Raw genomic sequence first — 16,541 nt, 5'->3', positions numbered from 1 at the left:
TCACACACACACACACACACGCACGCACGCACACGCACGCAACACACACACACACACACACACACACACACACACACACACACACACACACACACACACACACACACACACACACTTATTTAATGATATACAATACTTATTATTATTATTATGCATTTTTTCAGGAGAAGCAGATGGCAGCTGAAGCAAATATCAGCTGAGTTCACTTAAAATGATTTGACAGACTTTAAACTCCACACCAAGCACACATCCATGTCCAATTTCAGCAAAACAGATGCCATGACCCTATAAAACCAGCAAAATGTAGGTTCTCAATGTAAAGTCTTGACTGGTATACTAAACCACATTAAATAACACACATGCACTCACACATAAGTTGCCTTGAGTTCAGTGGAGGACATGCAGCAACATTAGGTTGGGAAGAAACAACTTGTTGCAACACCACTCAAGAGACCTGGAAAAACTCTGTTATGGGCCACAGACAAGATGATATGTAGACACAACAGTTGGTTTCATAAATTAGGGCCCCACTTGGAAAAGTTTCCACGTAGATTACATACCATAATGATGAACACCGCCCCATTCTCTCTCTACATATCTGATCCCGAGCTGAACCTACTCCTGTGTGTTTATGAGGGCACAGAGTCCTCAGCTGACCCTTATGGGGAGGACTTTTTTATTTTGAAACTTTGAAAGTAAGATGTTTACGTCAGCCTGCAGTATATAATGAATATATTGGATGATTGATGAAATAATGAGAAGTTTCTGCTTCTACTATTTTAATGGTTATCCTTTAACAACAGGCATGAATATGGATTGTATCTTTCTTTATCTTTTAGACTCCAATTTCACCCAAATGAGTCAATCCAAACAACCATTTGCATATAAATAAAAAATTATACATCATTATAAAACAATTTAAGGTCCACTGGGATCTGGCAGGTCCTTCTGAAGTGTGACCTGTCTGTGTGACCCACTGAAGGCCCAGTAAGTAGGTCAGAAACGGGCTTTAACAGCAGATAGCCCTCTCCTGCCACCTGCTGCTGAGACACTGAAGATGCAGGATATGAATGAATATACCTTTTCCAACTCTAAGCGGTGTTAGATGTAAATGCAATAAGCTATAAAATGACACATTAATATGAAAAATGTGGTTATTTAATACGTCACTATTATATTTTTACCACAAAATTGATCTCCTGTCAAATAAGTAATGTTGCATTGTAACCACAGGGTGGCGCTTTTGCACCGTCAACGTCACCGTGATGAGGCCCGGATATTCAAGCAGTTCTTTGGTGAAGTGAAGAAATTCTAAATTCATTGTGGAATACTGGAATAAACCGGATTTATATCTTGTCCTCGTGCCTCAAATTACTAGACAGACCATTATATATTATTATTATTATTATTATTATTATTATATTCTTTTATCATCAGGGCAAATGTATTACAAGCCTGAATCCAGTTAGACATGTGAGGCATTTTGTTTCAGGACACTGATCTAGGATCCAGTCCACACACACATGAATCAATACTATTCCATTTGTAAGGCTGACATCATGTAAAGGCTGAAAAAAGCAGTGAAGTGGGAGTTATTGTTTAAAAAATCCTGGCAACACCGTTGAAAACAACAGTATATTATTGAATTCTGACTCGTAAATGTCAGACTAAATCCCAAAAGCCTCTCATTGATCCTGTGTTGCATGAATAAATAACATCCTGGGGTGGGAGTCCAATCTTTGCAATGTTTTTTTTGGTGGAGTAGTTAGGCCACGTATGGAGAACAGACATCAGAGATGCACCCCAAAGACAGGATGAACACAGAGCCAGTGTCTCAGCAGGCTTAATATTCAGCTCACTTTCCTCTATCTGCAGGGCCAAGTCTCACAACAATTCAATATGGTGGCTGGTGGGGGACAAGTACACAGGGTGCAGCCTCCGTATAAATAAACCCGAGGCTGGCCAAAGACAGGCAGGACACATTGGTGCATTTCTTTCCATCCTGCAGTGTCACAGTGTACTCATCCTGCGATTTGTCACATAATCCGTCTCATTGTGTCAGAGACATTTGGTGAATGTTTAACTAGTGCGAGACGGTTCAACTGTTCCACTTTGGCATGATTGGCATTTGTGTGAAACATGCAAGCGACTGAAGCATCTGCAAACTATATGTGTGCCGTAGAAATCTAGATGATAACATACTTGATGGCTGGTTATGTATGGCTGATGAGTGAAGGTACAGGGGTGAGCGAGGGCTTTCACTCTGAGTGACAATCCCCCTGCTTTGACCTTGATAGGAGATATGGGAGATATGGGGCCGCAATCTCAGACAGTGATGCATGTCTGATGTCCGCGTTGGCACAATACCCGCTGGCGCTCACTCCGGCATCTATGTGTGTGTATGTGTGTTTATGTGAGGTGCTGGCCAGAGTGATAGAATACTGTAACTATCATCTGTTGCCACATGAATCATGCTGGAGCCAAGGAGTTGAGACTGTGCCATGCCTTTCCTCACCGTCTGCTCTGCTCTTTGCATTTTAGGTCACGTCTGTGCTGCTGCCTGCTCCCAGAACGGAAGGGATTATTACAAACTTCTTTAGTTAACTTTCATATACTGCGTATTAATGACACATCAAAGACAAGCTGAGTTCTCACATCACTTTTATTACGATTTTAATCAGAAAAGACAAAATCAAATACAAAGACCTTTACCTGATACTCGTCTTTCTTCTTTCTTTGGCTCAGGCTCAGGGTCAGACAGTTAACCTGGTTTGATTTGTTGATGAATGCCATGCTCGTGACACCCCCCCTGCTGGCTGTTTGGTGTAGTATCGCTGCCCTTCAGGGAAGGCAGTAGGTTGTATAGTTATCTCCTGATTGGGCAAAATCACTACCCTGAAACCACACAACCTACTACCTCACCCCGTACGAACATCACAAGGTCCTAGTGCTTTGTGATCTTTGGTGTGAGGAGAGGAATGTGGTGGATACCAACACTGCAGATTTCTACACGTGACTAATATTGCAACTCATCATCAGTACTATTGTCAGGCCAAAGAAACAAGGACACTTTTTATTTATTCATAATAAATAACACTAACTGCACACAAAGACATCCAGCACAACTTCACAGACTTAAGCAGAAAATATGCATCATAACAAAGAAAAAGGAAATCATACTTGCACTCATCAAACACTGTCACTGTGTAAACACTCCAACGCCGATCAACCGATAAAAGCTCCCAGAAAAGGAATCAGACGACATTACAGCCACTTCAGGAAAGACAGTAAGTTGTATAGTCATCTGACAGGAAGGGTACGACCCTAAAACTATACAACCTACTACCTCACCCCAAAGGACAGTCTTTAAACACAGCAGTCCTCCCTGCTTCCCGTTCACACAGGTAACCTGCTCTGACACACATACCATGGGAAAACAAAACAGTGGTTAGGAGTCATACAAACAGGAAGACACATGTCACTGTCCTGGCCAATGAGACTGTCCTCTCCGAACTCAACGTGTCGGGTCATCCGGTTCACGAGGAGGGACATTCAAATGACGCAACAAACCACTTGCGTCCGCGCAAACAAATACGTTTTCCATATTCAAATGCGGCTCTTAAATAACTATTTCAATAACTAATAAGGGTTCAGATAGTTTCTATAGCTCAGAGAGGAGAGTGTTAAACATGAAGGGGGGACGGCTGTGAAGAGTGGGCGAAGCTGGCCCACATGTGCGGAGCAGAGGGCCGCAGCTGCCATCGCCACTAATGCTTCTCACCTGCTCTGTAACGTGCGGCGAAGGAGATGAACGCCGGCCCCCATCGCCTCCTCCCTCCCTTCCTCCCTCCATCACGGCTCCAGCAGCGGGTCAGGCAAGCCTCCGTCTGAAAATATACCCCAAGGAGAACCTGGTTACTTTAGCAGCAAAGGGAAATGGAGAAATACATCCAAACGTGATGACTTTGGAGATTTTCCTTCTGTGAGATCAATCAGCATGAGAGATTCTAGTATGCGGATCCTTTCTATGAAACGCTGTGTATCTGTACGTTTAGGGGCTTCTGTGACAAAGCACAAAGGGATCACGCTGGGCTAATCTCTGTTAGAATGTACAGCTACGCTAATATTATTATACCTGCGAAGGACACAAATGTACACAGCGCGGCACAATACGAGAACGGCATGTCTTGAGCTGAGAGGTCCCATTGTGTCTGCTCAGTGGTGAGTCTGAGGCGCTCTGCATTATTCAACACCGCCTTACTTACAGCACCGGATGACTGCATTTTAAGTATGCAAAGGAAATGCGCCCTTGTAACACACACACACACACACACACACACACACACACACACACACACACACACACACACACACACACAGCAGCACAGAGACAGGGTGGCACAGAGAACACACATGTAAACTTAGGAGACATTCACACAGTAACACACACATATTGTATCATCCTTAAACAAATGCGCAAACACGAGAATGTAAGTTTTAAAAAGTTGCTCCCTTGTTGACCTGCAAATGAGGTTTAAAGAGTCATCTAGCTGTGCTCTCTCTCTCTCTCTCTCTCTCTCTCTCTCTGTGTATTCCTCTCACACTCTGTGCTACGTCTGTCCTCAGTGGTGTGAGCGGTCAGACTTCATAAGGTAAGGAGGTCGAGCCGCGGTGTCGGGCTGCTGACTGGACATACTTCAATCTAATATAGTGGACGGCTCTGGGGTCCTGACCGGCAGAGTGCACGGCCAGGGAAGCTGCGGCTTTGAAGTGAAGCCAGCTGGTATCAGCCAATGACAGGGAGATATTAACACACACACACACACACACAGGCTGGTACCCTTACACACACCGTGCTTGTATCAGGCACCGCAGTTATGCAATACAATCTAAACACTTCCTTTAATAGGAGCTTATCTGTCAGAAAATTCAGCCTCCTTCAAAGTGCAAACTCAGTGAGCACTCACTTTAAAGCACAGTATCTGTAACCGATACGCTTCTTCGGCCTCACGCCTCCATTAGCTGTGGGGTGTGACGTAATTTTCGCTCCTATTTCCGAATCGGAATCAGGTTTATCGGCCAAGTACGCTCACACATACAAGGAATGACACTCCAGTTTACAGTCTCTTTCTAAAGAGAGAGGAAGGAAAAGAGTCAATCCAAAAATATATTACCAAGGACGAAGAGTATACAACGAAGAATATATACATTTCTATATATTCAGCATGTACACAGAGGTTATTGTCTCTGTATTGTATTTCTGTCCCGTTTTGTGGTGGAACCAAACCAAACTCTGATGGATGATGACAGGACAGATTCAATCACTGCGGTGGAGAGAAGAATCTGCTGCTCCTCCTGTGGCAGGCTGCATTTCCTCCACTGACGCAGGAGGAACATCCTCCGCCGGGCCTTTTCTTACGCAGTATTGTGCGAGTTGGGAACAAGACGTCTGGGCTCCTCAATGATTTAGGGGGAGCTCAAGCAATGACTCAGGTTAGAGTTAGGTTTGACTCAGCTTGACATCTTCTCATCCCTTCTTTTCCAAACTTGTTTCCCACACACTGCTTCCATCTCAAGTCTCCTCGGAAGACACGATGCCTGAGAGACCGAACCCCCCCACCCCGAGTTTCCATCATCCTGTTCCACAACTCCCTCCCAGCCGATCTATGACCTCCGCCCTTTCCATTGGCTGATTGAGACGTTCAGCTCATATGATTGCGTCCCTGCTCTCTACACCTCATCCTCTCATAGTGTCACAAACAAATACAACCACACACACACACACACACACACACACACACACACACACACACACACACACACACACACACACACACACACACACACACACACACACACACACACACACACACACACACACACACACACACACACACACACACACACACACACACACACACACACACACAGCCATTAGAGGAAAATAAAGCCAGCCACGGTATTTATTTACCTCATTGCCGTTTCCCTCAGTGTGCACAGCAAAAGGCAAGCACTGCTTCAAAACCCCACTTTAATTCAATCACCCTTCAGTCAAAGTGCTACACTATCTATCAATCAATACTGAAGCGGACTTTCACCGGAGCGATAGTAAGACGGAGCAGAGTGCTGTAAGCGTGTAAAGTGATCTGTGGGACTCTGGTGGTCCGGGTCTGTGGTCAGAGAGGAGGGGTCAGCCAGGACTAACAGTTGGCGGCGCAACTTTTCCTGATGTTTCTGTAAGTGTAGCGATGATGAAACGTGTGTGGAAGAACAGAGAAATGCAGCATGATTGTGATAAGAAAGACGATTCACACTGACTAACTAAACTAATGCTCTCACCGATGTTAACCAGGAGGCAACACACATTAATATTCTCCTCTGCACAAGCGTGTGGGTGACATCATACGAGTAGGACGAGACGCAGTCCGTCGAATCCATTGTTGATGAGTTCAAGAGTCCAGGGCGGAAAGGGAGGATAAGTGGCAGATTTAGTTGCTGAAGGGGGGGGGAAGCGTTACCGCCGTTTGGCACTGCTTCACCCTCAAACCGCGGCCCCGAGGTTTCCACACCTCCGCCTACGTGCCATCTTGTGTCTTTCAGGCAGAGCGAGCTGCCGTTACGAACGCCAGCATAAGCGGCGTTTTAAAAACAAACCGCACGTCTCGCTCTTTCCCCGGTGCGGAGTATGACAAAAGAGCTTCTGAGTGGCGCCCACTTAGTGCTAAATGCTAAATGAGACGTGGCGTGTATACCGTGTCGCGGGAGGTCACATCCATTTTTGGTGCAGTAGGAAATGATGATCGATGAATCCTAATGTGAGCTGACTAAAGAAAACGACGGCCAAACAAACACGGGGTAAACAATGGAAAGATGGAATAACAGCTTCCAAACTGAGCTCTTTCTCCTCTACATCCGATAGCCAAACGTGACAAAACATCCATCTAACCTGTCACCCTTGTCTCTCAGTCGAAGCTCAGGGATCAGGAGTGCACGTCTACTCTCGGGCTACTGTGCTGGATGAGCAGGTACAGGTGTGTGTGCGTGTGCGTGTGTGTGCGTGTGTGTGTGTGTGTGTGTAGAGTTCATGATGCAATCCTTTCTTCCTCCCCAGACTTCTCCATTCAGATCAAACCCCCCTTATATTCACTGTTATCTCTCGTCGCATAAAACACCATTACCTCATCATTAACCCCACACTGTGCGCCGCCGTCGCCTCGTCTTTCCATTTTTTACTGGCGCGCTCCGGTCGGTGACATTTGGAGCCACGATGTTTCCCTTCATAAGTCTGATTTATCCTCTCTGTAAGCTGCCCTTTACCCGAGCACCACACACACTTCGTTTGTGCACGGCGGGAACAAAATAACAAAAAAAGGAGGGAGAATGAGATCAAGACATCTGCGCGCACATGTCCCTCGCATGCATACGCCGTCTGTGTGTGTGTGTGTGTGTGTGTGTGTGTGTGTGTGTGTGTGTGTGTGTGTATGTATGTACAGTACATGTGCGCCCGGTTAGTAATAGTAAAAGGTCTCCGGGTGCAGACGGGAGACATGGCAGAGCACTTATACAGGCGAGTATTGTGGCTTCCGTGACCCCCCGCTCCCACCCGCCCCCTCAGGGCAGCACAGCAAGCATGACCATCTATTTATACCAGGGCCCGGGGAGGCAGCAGCAGGAGGAGGAGGAGGAGGAGGAGGAGGACGATGGGCAGGTCCTGTTACACATGCCAGGGGGGATGGCTGGGGCAAGCCACGGGGGGATTCTGCTCAAAGTCAGACAGGCTGACCTCCCCGTCACCTCGGCATGGGGCAGATATCGAGCTCGCATGGCCTGTGAGAGCGTGTGTGAGGGGAGAGAGAGAGAGAGAAGGGAGTTTATGGGCATGTGTGTGTGTGTGTGTGTGTACATGAGAGTGTGTGCCAGCCTCTGGGTCTGTGTGCATGCATAAACATATATTTGCACTCATATGATGTTTGTGTGTGCAAATCAACTAACAAACAGGTAGTGAAAGTGTGGATGCTGTGTGTGTATGAATGCGAGTGCAACCCCAACACACACACACACACACACACACACACACACACACACACACACACACACACACACACACACACACACACACACACACACACACACACACACACACACACACACACACACACAGCGGAGTTACCCTTTGAGATACAAAAATGCCCCCGATCATTGCAGTGACGGGGCACACAGCAGGAGTTCAGTCGGACCACTCAGCTCAACCTTGCCAGCTGCTTCTCATCACTCACACACGGACACGCGGCATACGGTCACATACACATAGATGTAGATACACACACTCACATTAAGGTGAAGGCTGCTTGAAGTTTACACCAGGCACGAGGAAATGACTTGTTTCTGTAGGGCTGGCTGGGGGATCGGTTAAGTTTCTATATCTGGACAGAGTTCCTTTCAACACTTTAATCGCTGTTAATTAAGTGTTCATGGAACTCTAGCATACATTAGACTGCCTTTGACACATGCATTACTACATTACAAGTGCACTTTATTCTTAATCTATGCTAATGCCACACGTGACATGATCAGGATATTTGGCCTGAGCACTGAAACTGTCCCAACACATTTTGATGCATGTTTCATTTCAGGCTGATGAGGTTGAATCTTTCCAGTGATGAATGTTTTTGCTGACAGCCTTGAGTGTTTGTGCTGCCATGCTAATAGCTGAGACCCCCAGTGTCGTGTGGCAGCTGGGGTGGGGGACTTGTAGGTCTACAGGAGGATCTATAGTCCTGACATGTTTGCCTGTGCGGCTCTGCTCGGGGCCTGCCTGCCTGGACGGCGGCGTGCGGCGGCCCCCTCTCCGGCCCGGGCAGTGCCCCTCATCCAACTGCATCTGTCGCCAGCTATATTTAGAGGGTGGGACAAATACCTCCTCTCCCTGGATATGAAGTTGAGCTGACAGACAGAGGAGCAGACTGGGCAGACAGAGATCTGTACAGTATGTAACCTTGAGGAGCTTGTTAGTCAGGCGGGCTACAGCTGGCTGCAGTCCGATCACAGCGGCTAGTTAGCAGCTACAGCAGAAAGCCACGGCTGTAAATACAACACTGAAAAGCTTTCACATGGCAGCAGGTATTAGATGAGGAAGATGATGAAGACGAACAGGGATAATACCGATGTGTACACTGATAAAGGGATTATTCTGTTCCCTCTGAGCGACGGAACATACGAGCACCGAATGGATCTCTGTGGATTTGGTTCCTCATCATATATTGTTGCCTATACGTGTTTGTATCCGTGCGTGTGGCGCTGCCAGCAAATCTGCCACTGTGATATGTGACCATGTTGCACGGCCATCTGCTCTATATAACTATAAACAAATGCAGGCGGGCCAGGCCTCATAGTATCATTTCCAAGAGGTCTATAGGCTTTGTAAATGTATTCATGCTTTGGGTCTCTGGATAGATGCTATAAAGACATGGCCTAGAAACCAGCCATGGTTATGCAATAACATTCATAATTCATTCCATAAACACAATATGGAGGCCACACTGTCCAATATGCAAACACACGGGCAGATTAAAGGAGTGGTGGAGCCAAAGGGGACAGAGTGCAGCCTGAACCGTTAGTGAGGCCACAGACTGTCTGTCAGCCTCGATGAGAGTTTATCTGCCACTGCTCATAAACAGAACCGGGCCGTCGCCGCTGGAGGGATGGAGGCTATTTTGCACCTAGGATCTAAGTCGGTTGCATGCCAGTAGATACACACGCTGACACAGTAAAGCACTTTAAATGTCTCTGAAGGCCGTATACAGGACAGCCATACAGTATAGACCAGTATGGAAGTCAGCCTTCTCTCCTAATACAATACTAACCTCCTGTAATTACTCAGGTATGTTTAATCAGTGGGCCATTAAGTTAACGCAGATGACACCCCATATGTGTGTGAGATATATGTGTGTGTGGGAGGATCTCAGTGCCATCTGAGCATGTAATGAAACGCTTGGCACACACAGAATACCAGAGCCGGGGGGGGGGGGGCAACTGACTATAGGCGCTGGAGGTTGCCGGGTTGTGTCTGGGGTTACCGAGGGCATATGTTACAAACTCCTGCTCCTTAGAGTCACAGGTTTTAGCGTTCCATCCGACGAGCCGCAGCTGAAACGGCACACTGTGTGTACGTACGGGTGGAGACGGGTAGTTCAAGCATTTACCGAGAGCTGCTGCGGCTCCGGAGCGGCCGTCAGCAGGCTGTGGTTGCTATGGGGAGGGCCGCCGGTGGGTGTTGAGGAGTCTGGGGCGGAAGGAGCGATGGAGGTTAAAGGGTGGAAGGGGGTCGTGCAGCTGCGGGCGATGCCAGCACATTCTGCGCCAACGGAAAAGAACAGTTTATGGCATGGGCCCAAGGTCAGCTTCTTTGAGAAGAGGAGCCGGGGAGGGTCCAGAGGGGCTGCTTGTTTGTATGCATTCAGAGGGCGGCACTTAAAAGGCTCTTGCCATATAAAATATCAGATTAAATGTTCCTGTCATCGTATATTCTCCCGTCAGACCGCCACATTTCTCCAATTCTCCCTCCCTCCTCCCCGTCCACGCAGTTCTGGATTTTGCTTCTTCACCCAGCTTTCACCCGGTTGCAACCAGCTTCCTCTGCCCACTTCTGCTCCCCCCCTCTTCATCCTGCTACCTGACTACTTTGGCAAGAGATGCACAAAATGGTGGCACGGCGCTGAGAGCTGGAAGGCAGAACGCGGCAGCCATTTTCTAACACAATCCCCAGCATAAGAGTGAATTAAGGGAGCCGGAGTCGAGGCGTCCTACACCTAGCGTACAATTAAAGAATACGCCCCCTTCTTTTCTGTGCCCGGGCAGTAAGTGATGGCGTATTGTTTGGAGCCAGTGATAAGCCATCGGGACCACTTGGCCTTTTGAATGGAATAAAAAGGCACAATAACACAGGCTTATATTAGAACTCACTGAAGGACTCACAGAAGGAAAATACAAGGTTGTAATCACACAACTAAGGAAAGTTACACAATCAATCTCAAGGAATTAAATGCAAGACAACACCGCTGCATTAAAATGAGCCATTAACTACAAACATATTCAATTTGTATTACATTATAGTACTTACAACGCTGCTGGAAACGCCAGTCTGTCTGTCTGTCAAGGACTTGAGACCCGTCAAACACCAGCTCGCCGCCTGCAAGACAAAAGAGGAAGACGGAGAGAGAATTTTAGAGCGGTGGGCAAACAAATTACAGAGGCTGACACAGAGAAAGGAGGAGAAACCAATAGAAAACGGAAAAAAACAAATGATGCGTTTTGCGACTGCTGGTAAGGTGGAAATCTGCTGGCATATGAGATCATCATACAAGCAACTCTGATGTCATTTGAGTCTCCACGGTTACATTGTCTTGTCATTTCACCATGTGGCGTGTTGCTGTCGCTCTGTTTCTTGTCTCTTTGCCTTAATTCACACGAACGTCACACAGCCTTGCTCTCATCGTTCTCTTCTTTGTCTCCTTTTCTTTTCTTCCCTTCTGTATGTAAAACAACTGTCCCATAGCTGGATTGCTCATTGTAACGCCAGATGCTTTCTTCAATAAAAAGAAAAAGAAAGCCGGAGCGAGAGGGCGAAACAGACAGTAGGGGGCGTGATGGGTTGGAGCAGAGGGCTGCAGGGCTCCTCTCTCTCGCCTGTTTACTAATAAGATCACCCCACAGTCCTGCCTGGCCAAGGAAACTCATTAGTGGAACATGTAACACACCGCACCCTCTCTGCTGGCCTCTACGTCGGCCAACTCTCACTGCCGCATGCTCTCACACACACACACACATAACGCCAACACACAAGCGCTGGCGTGGCCTTGGCCTTGCCCAGAAGCACCCACTCACTGCATATGTGCACACACTTTGGCACAGTATTTTTTCTGAAACCCTACAGTGTCCTGTGCGTGGGTGAAGTGGTGCATATGTGTGTGTACTTGTGAGCATAAAAAAAATCAAGTCTCCTGCCTATGCGGCACAGTATGTTCGCGTTCACGCAAGAGGACGCGTACGGGGCTTTTACAGCGTTAAACGCAGCTCGAGTGTGTGAGGAGAGGGATCATCGCATGGAGGTGAAAGGAGACAAAGGGAGAAACAGAGGTAGTTAGTCATCGTTAGTCAAATTTCAGACTGTGGAGGCAGAAAGAGAGAGAGAGAGAGAGAGGAGAAAGAGAGATGTAGCAGGTTGTCCTTTTCCCCCAGACCAAGACGGGACACTGCCAATTAAAGGCCTCCACTCTGCCCTGCAGCTGAAGGGTGATAATTCTGTACAAGGACGCTAATTGCAGCTCGGGACATGGCCTTGCGGGGAAGGGTCTTTATATATTGTTTCGAACGTTTGTAATTACAGTGCAGTGCCTTGGCCCGCCGCCAGCACATGTTTATGGGCCCATGAGTAACCCAACTCCTCCAGCCCATGGAGGGAGATTCATATCCGAGCTGTGCACTCGCTGCACTCTGCGCCGCGCGAGCACGTGTGTATGTGTGTGTGTGTGTGTGCGCGCGTTGATGACTCATGACGCCAGGGTGAGTGTGTGCAGAAGGCAATGTAATGTACGGCGCTGTACGGACGGTTGCATGTGTCAAAGGGAAGCGACGTGAAGCACAAAGAAATCCTGTCATTGCTCGTCCCTCCGTGATTACATCGGGGCGTAAAGAATCTAGAAAGGAAACCGGTTAAGAACACGCCTAAGACACCACGAATTGTAACATTGTAGTGATTGAATCAGTAAGTGCATCAGATATTCATTACGACTCATCCAAGTTCAAGCTCCTGTAACTTAATTTAGAGGAAAATGACAAACTGGAGGTGAGGTGAAGCGAAGGGAAACATTTTGTTAGTTTGAGAGTTGCAGAAGCCTTTCAACACGTCCCACTCTACCTCCAAAAAAAAGGGAGCAATTCTGCTGATTCTGCACTTTACTTTATGACTAAATTGCCTTGGCGACAGCAGAGGCCCAAAAAGCAAGAGGAAATATACGAGCGCTGGAAAAGAAAACTCGAGCGGGCTCAGCTTGCGTTATCTGGAAAATCACTTTGTCTGGCAGGTACATAAAACAAGTATCTGTTCTGACGACGTGTGCCGAGAGACACACACGTGACGCCACAGGCTGCGGGATACAAAGGCTCCGGAACACACGGAGGGCTCGGTCATCTGCTCGCAGGATTACACTGTTTAATCTATTAGATGGGAGTATATTAAACTGGAGATACAGTTATGACTTTTTTTTGTGTAAATGAGTGTAAGAAGCCTGGGCCAACGACTGTGAGGGAAAAACCTCCTTGTTCTCAGCCAATCAGAGTGTGACGTAAGGCCATCGTGTCAAAGTTCCACAGGTCTTGTTTCGGAAAAGTGTGGAGGAAGAGGGAGAGTAACAGAGGGGGGGGGAGTCAAATCCACATCATCTTTCATCTCTATCCCAAATTTCTCCTCAGTCCAATATTATGTCTGTATAATGAGTGTGTGTTCACCATCTCTATGGAGTCGCTGTGGTTTTGTGGACAAATTGCATACGACACTCCCAGCTGACATCCTGATTAACGCAGGAGAATAAAATGGCCTCCCAATCCTCAGTAGTCAGTGGGGTAATGGACTAATGGCTTCCATGTATGATCGGAGAGGAGAGGGAGGAAAAACAGTGTGTGCATGCCTATGTGTGTGTGTGAGAGCATGTGTTAATGTATTGCTTTATGTTCCTTGTTTGTGCCTTGAAATGTGCCTGTTCATAATAATGCAAAAACTGTGTATATATGCGTGTGTGAGTGTGTGTGTGTGTGTGTGTGTGTGTCGGGGTGTCAGGTTCTTTACCCAGCCTCTCTTTTCAGGCCTGGCCTACTTCCTATTACACTGCTGCTCCTGTATGAGTGCAGCCTGGCCTGTAGTGGCCACTGTGGGTCCACTGATCCGCTCCCCCGCACCCACAGGACTGGAGGGCAGCAGGGAGTCTGGCCAGCATCTATCAAACACTCCCAGGCTGACCAGTCTGTTATTCATCGCCGTTTAACTGCGATTTATTGTGCTTACTGATAAGCACAAAGTACAAGCCTTGATCAGAGGGTTAGTAAAGGTCTGGCTCTGGATTTGCAGAATGTACAGTCACCTTTAAAAGATTTCAACAGGTAGTGACAGAACTGAACCCAGGTCTTGGGTGTGAGGGCATCGCACCGACCTTCTACTGTGTACTCTGTTCTTATGGGTGGCCAAGGTGCAACATGAATAAGGAGAAAGGATGCCTCAATGCCAAAATCCAGCACCCAAGAACAGGACTTTTAATTACAAAGAGGTGAAATGTACAATTGTGGTAATGAGCTTATCTTCAGGGTGGGCGAGGCCAACATGGCAAACTAAAGGATCTATATTAAAAGAACCAACCCAACCCAAAGCAAAGGAGGCAAAATACAGTGTACTTACCTACCTAACATACTTAAATTCAGTCTGATCCACTGAAATGAATATTGTGTCAGCTGTTACTGTTTGCAATTGGACTTCATCTTATGAGAGATGAAGAAAAGGCAAATACGGAGGCGTCTGCTCCAAATATCTCCGTGCTTTATGCTGCAGTTACACAGTGAGATTCTGACTGGGATCACAAACAACAACGACTCTGAGGTTATTTCGTTTCAAGACTTTGAACCGGTCACAGATATTATCTTATGGGTTAATTAAATAAATTAACTATAAACGTCTCTGTTGATTTAAGGTGTAAAATAGAAGTGTGTTTGTCAGTGAGCATACCTCTGCCAGGGCTGAACAAGTCCAAACAAAAATTGGTCTTGCACCAATCGACGGCCTGTCATGATATAAATATCCCTGATATGCTTAAGCCTTAGATTAAATGGATTTGTTACTTCTGAAGAAATTCACAAAAAAAGAAGTTGAGAAATCCTTATAAAACCATTATATATTCCTGGATCTGGATCTTTGATGGATTCTTCCCTTTGCCAGTCCCAAACCACTAAACATTTAGCATAATTTTGGTATCAACAAATCAATAAACCTATCCGCACTGGTGAAAACAGGTAAGGGAATATACAATAGAATTCCTAAGTAGTGAAGACATTAAATTCACGTGCATGTAAGTCCCTGGGATTGTGGTTTGAGAGGATGTAAGAGACGGCGAGTAAAAACAGGAGAAAGAAACGAGGCTTCATTATAAGGGAAAGGAAATATATTTACAAGGAGTGCTCACTTGGCCCCCATTCACCACTCCAATCTGGATTTCATATTAGCCAGGAGGAAATGAGATGAAATCCACAACATCACTGGGACCTCATAAAGGAAACAAAATCACATCACCTTAAACACCGATTCATCCACTTAACAAATTGAGCTCCATTTCACGAGTGAATGACGAATCATTTTCACTGTTTCTTGCAGTAGTACTGTAAAAACATACATACCAGTGCCTAATACACACACACACACACACACACACACACACACACACACTTTATATTATAACTCTACAACAAAACTACACATTAGAAAAGAATGTTGCTATCCGTTTTTACTGTTACTACTGAAATAAAATAAAATTCATTTTTGTCAAGGCTGCCAATTTCATGTAAGACATTGAGCTAATATGGACACTATCTAAATGTGTCTTTATTGAATATATGAAATGATACTAATAACTTATAATAATAAACATGTAATATAATGGAGTTTGCTTATTAAAGATGGGAAAACAAATGTAAAAATATAACAATTCCTAAAGATTTAAAAAAATGAATGGGCATGGCCGAACACACACACACACACACACACACACACACACACACACACACACACACACACACACTAAAATAAGCAAAATGAGAACTAACTGTGTATTTATAATAATATTCATTTAATGAAATAAAAAAAAAAATGGATTCCTACGAACAGAAAGTGAGTTACAGTACTTTATAGGATGTAAGTATTTGTAGTGTATATAGTACTTTTTTCTCTTAACATAAATCACAACATCTTTGTGTACAATTTTAACACGTGTTGCAACAAGTAATACTTCCCCCTAATACTTAAAAGTGAATTACATACGATAACTTGTTACAATTATTAAGTAGAAGTATAATTCTACAAATAAGGAGTCAATCAAATACCAAATGTGGAATATTTTTACACATCAGTATATTGTTACATGATCTCTATGAGAGAATATCTTTACATTTCCCATTCTGGTTTATGAAAAAGTTTGTGTACGTCTGTTAACTGCAAACTGTCTGCAGTTTACAAAACTTTGGCAAAGTGATCACGAAGCATCAGCCTGTTTATGTCAAATTAATCAAATAAAAATGAAAAACATCTTGACCCCTGATGTCTTTCAAAACGCTGTTTAACACCAAACTCTGTGATTCAAGTCTAACTCACACCACCAGAGCCAAACGCAGACAACAAGAGAGAAAACAGCTGTGTTCAGAATTGTAAAAAAAAAAAAGATAAGAAAAATCAGATATTAATATCAGAGAAAACGCCGACTATCACGGCGCTTTGTGTTGTGTACGTG

General features: G+C 45.6%; 1 long non-coding RNA gene across 1 annotated transcript in view; it reads right to left on the bottom strand.

Annotated features, from left to right (window-relative positions):
- Window positions 1–2,644: 2,644 nt before the first annotated feature.
- LOC142991784 (uncharacterized) overlaps window positions 2,645–16,541 on the bottom strand; it is a 30,356-nt gene continuing 16,459 nt past the window's right edge. Inside the window, exons 3-4 of the long non-coding RNA XR_012960994.1 lie at window positions 11,120–11,188; window positions 2,645–3,887 (exon numbers count right to left, since the gene is read on the bottom strand). This is a non-coding gene — a long non-coding RNA (uncharacterized LOC142991784). The remainder of the gene's footprint in view (window positions 3,888–11,119; window positions 11,189–16,541) is intronic.

This window comes from Genypterus blacodes, unplaced genomic scaffold (assembly GCF_046128005.1).
Source record: "Genypterus blacodes isolate CSIRO-AG114 ecotype Tasmania unplaced genomic scaffold, CSIRO-AGI_Gbla_v1 ptg000021l_1, whole genome shotgun sequence".
Lineage (NCBI taxonomy): Eukaryota > Metazoa > Chordata > Actinopteri > Ophidiiformes > Ophidiidae > Genypterus > Genypterus blacodes.
The sequence above is the reverse complement of the archived record's forward strand: the minus strand, read 5'-3'. Positions and strand labels throughout refer to the sequence as shown.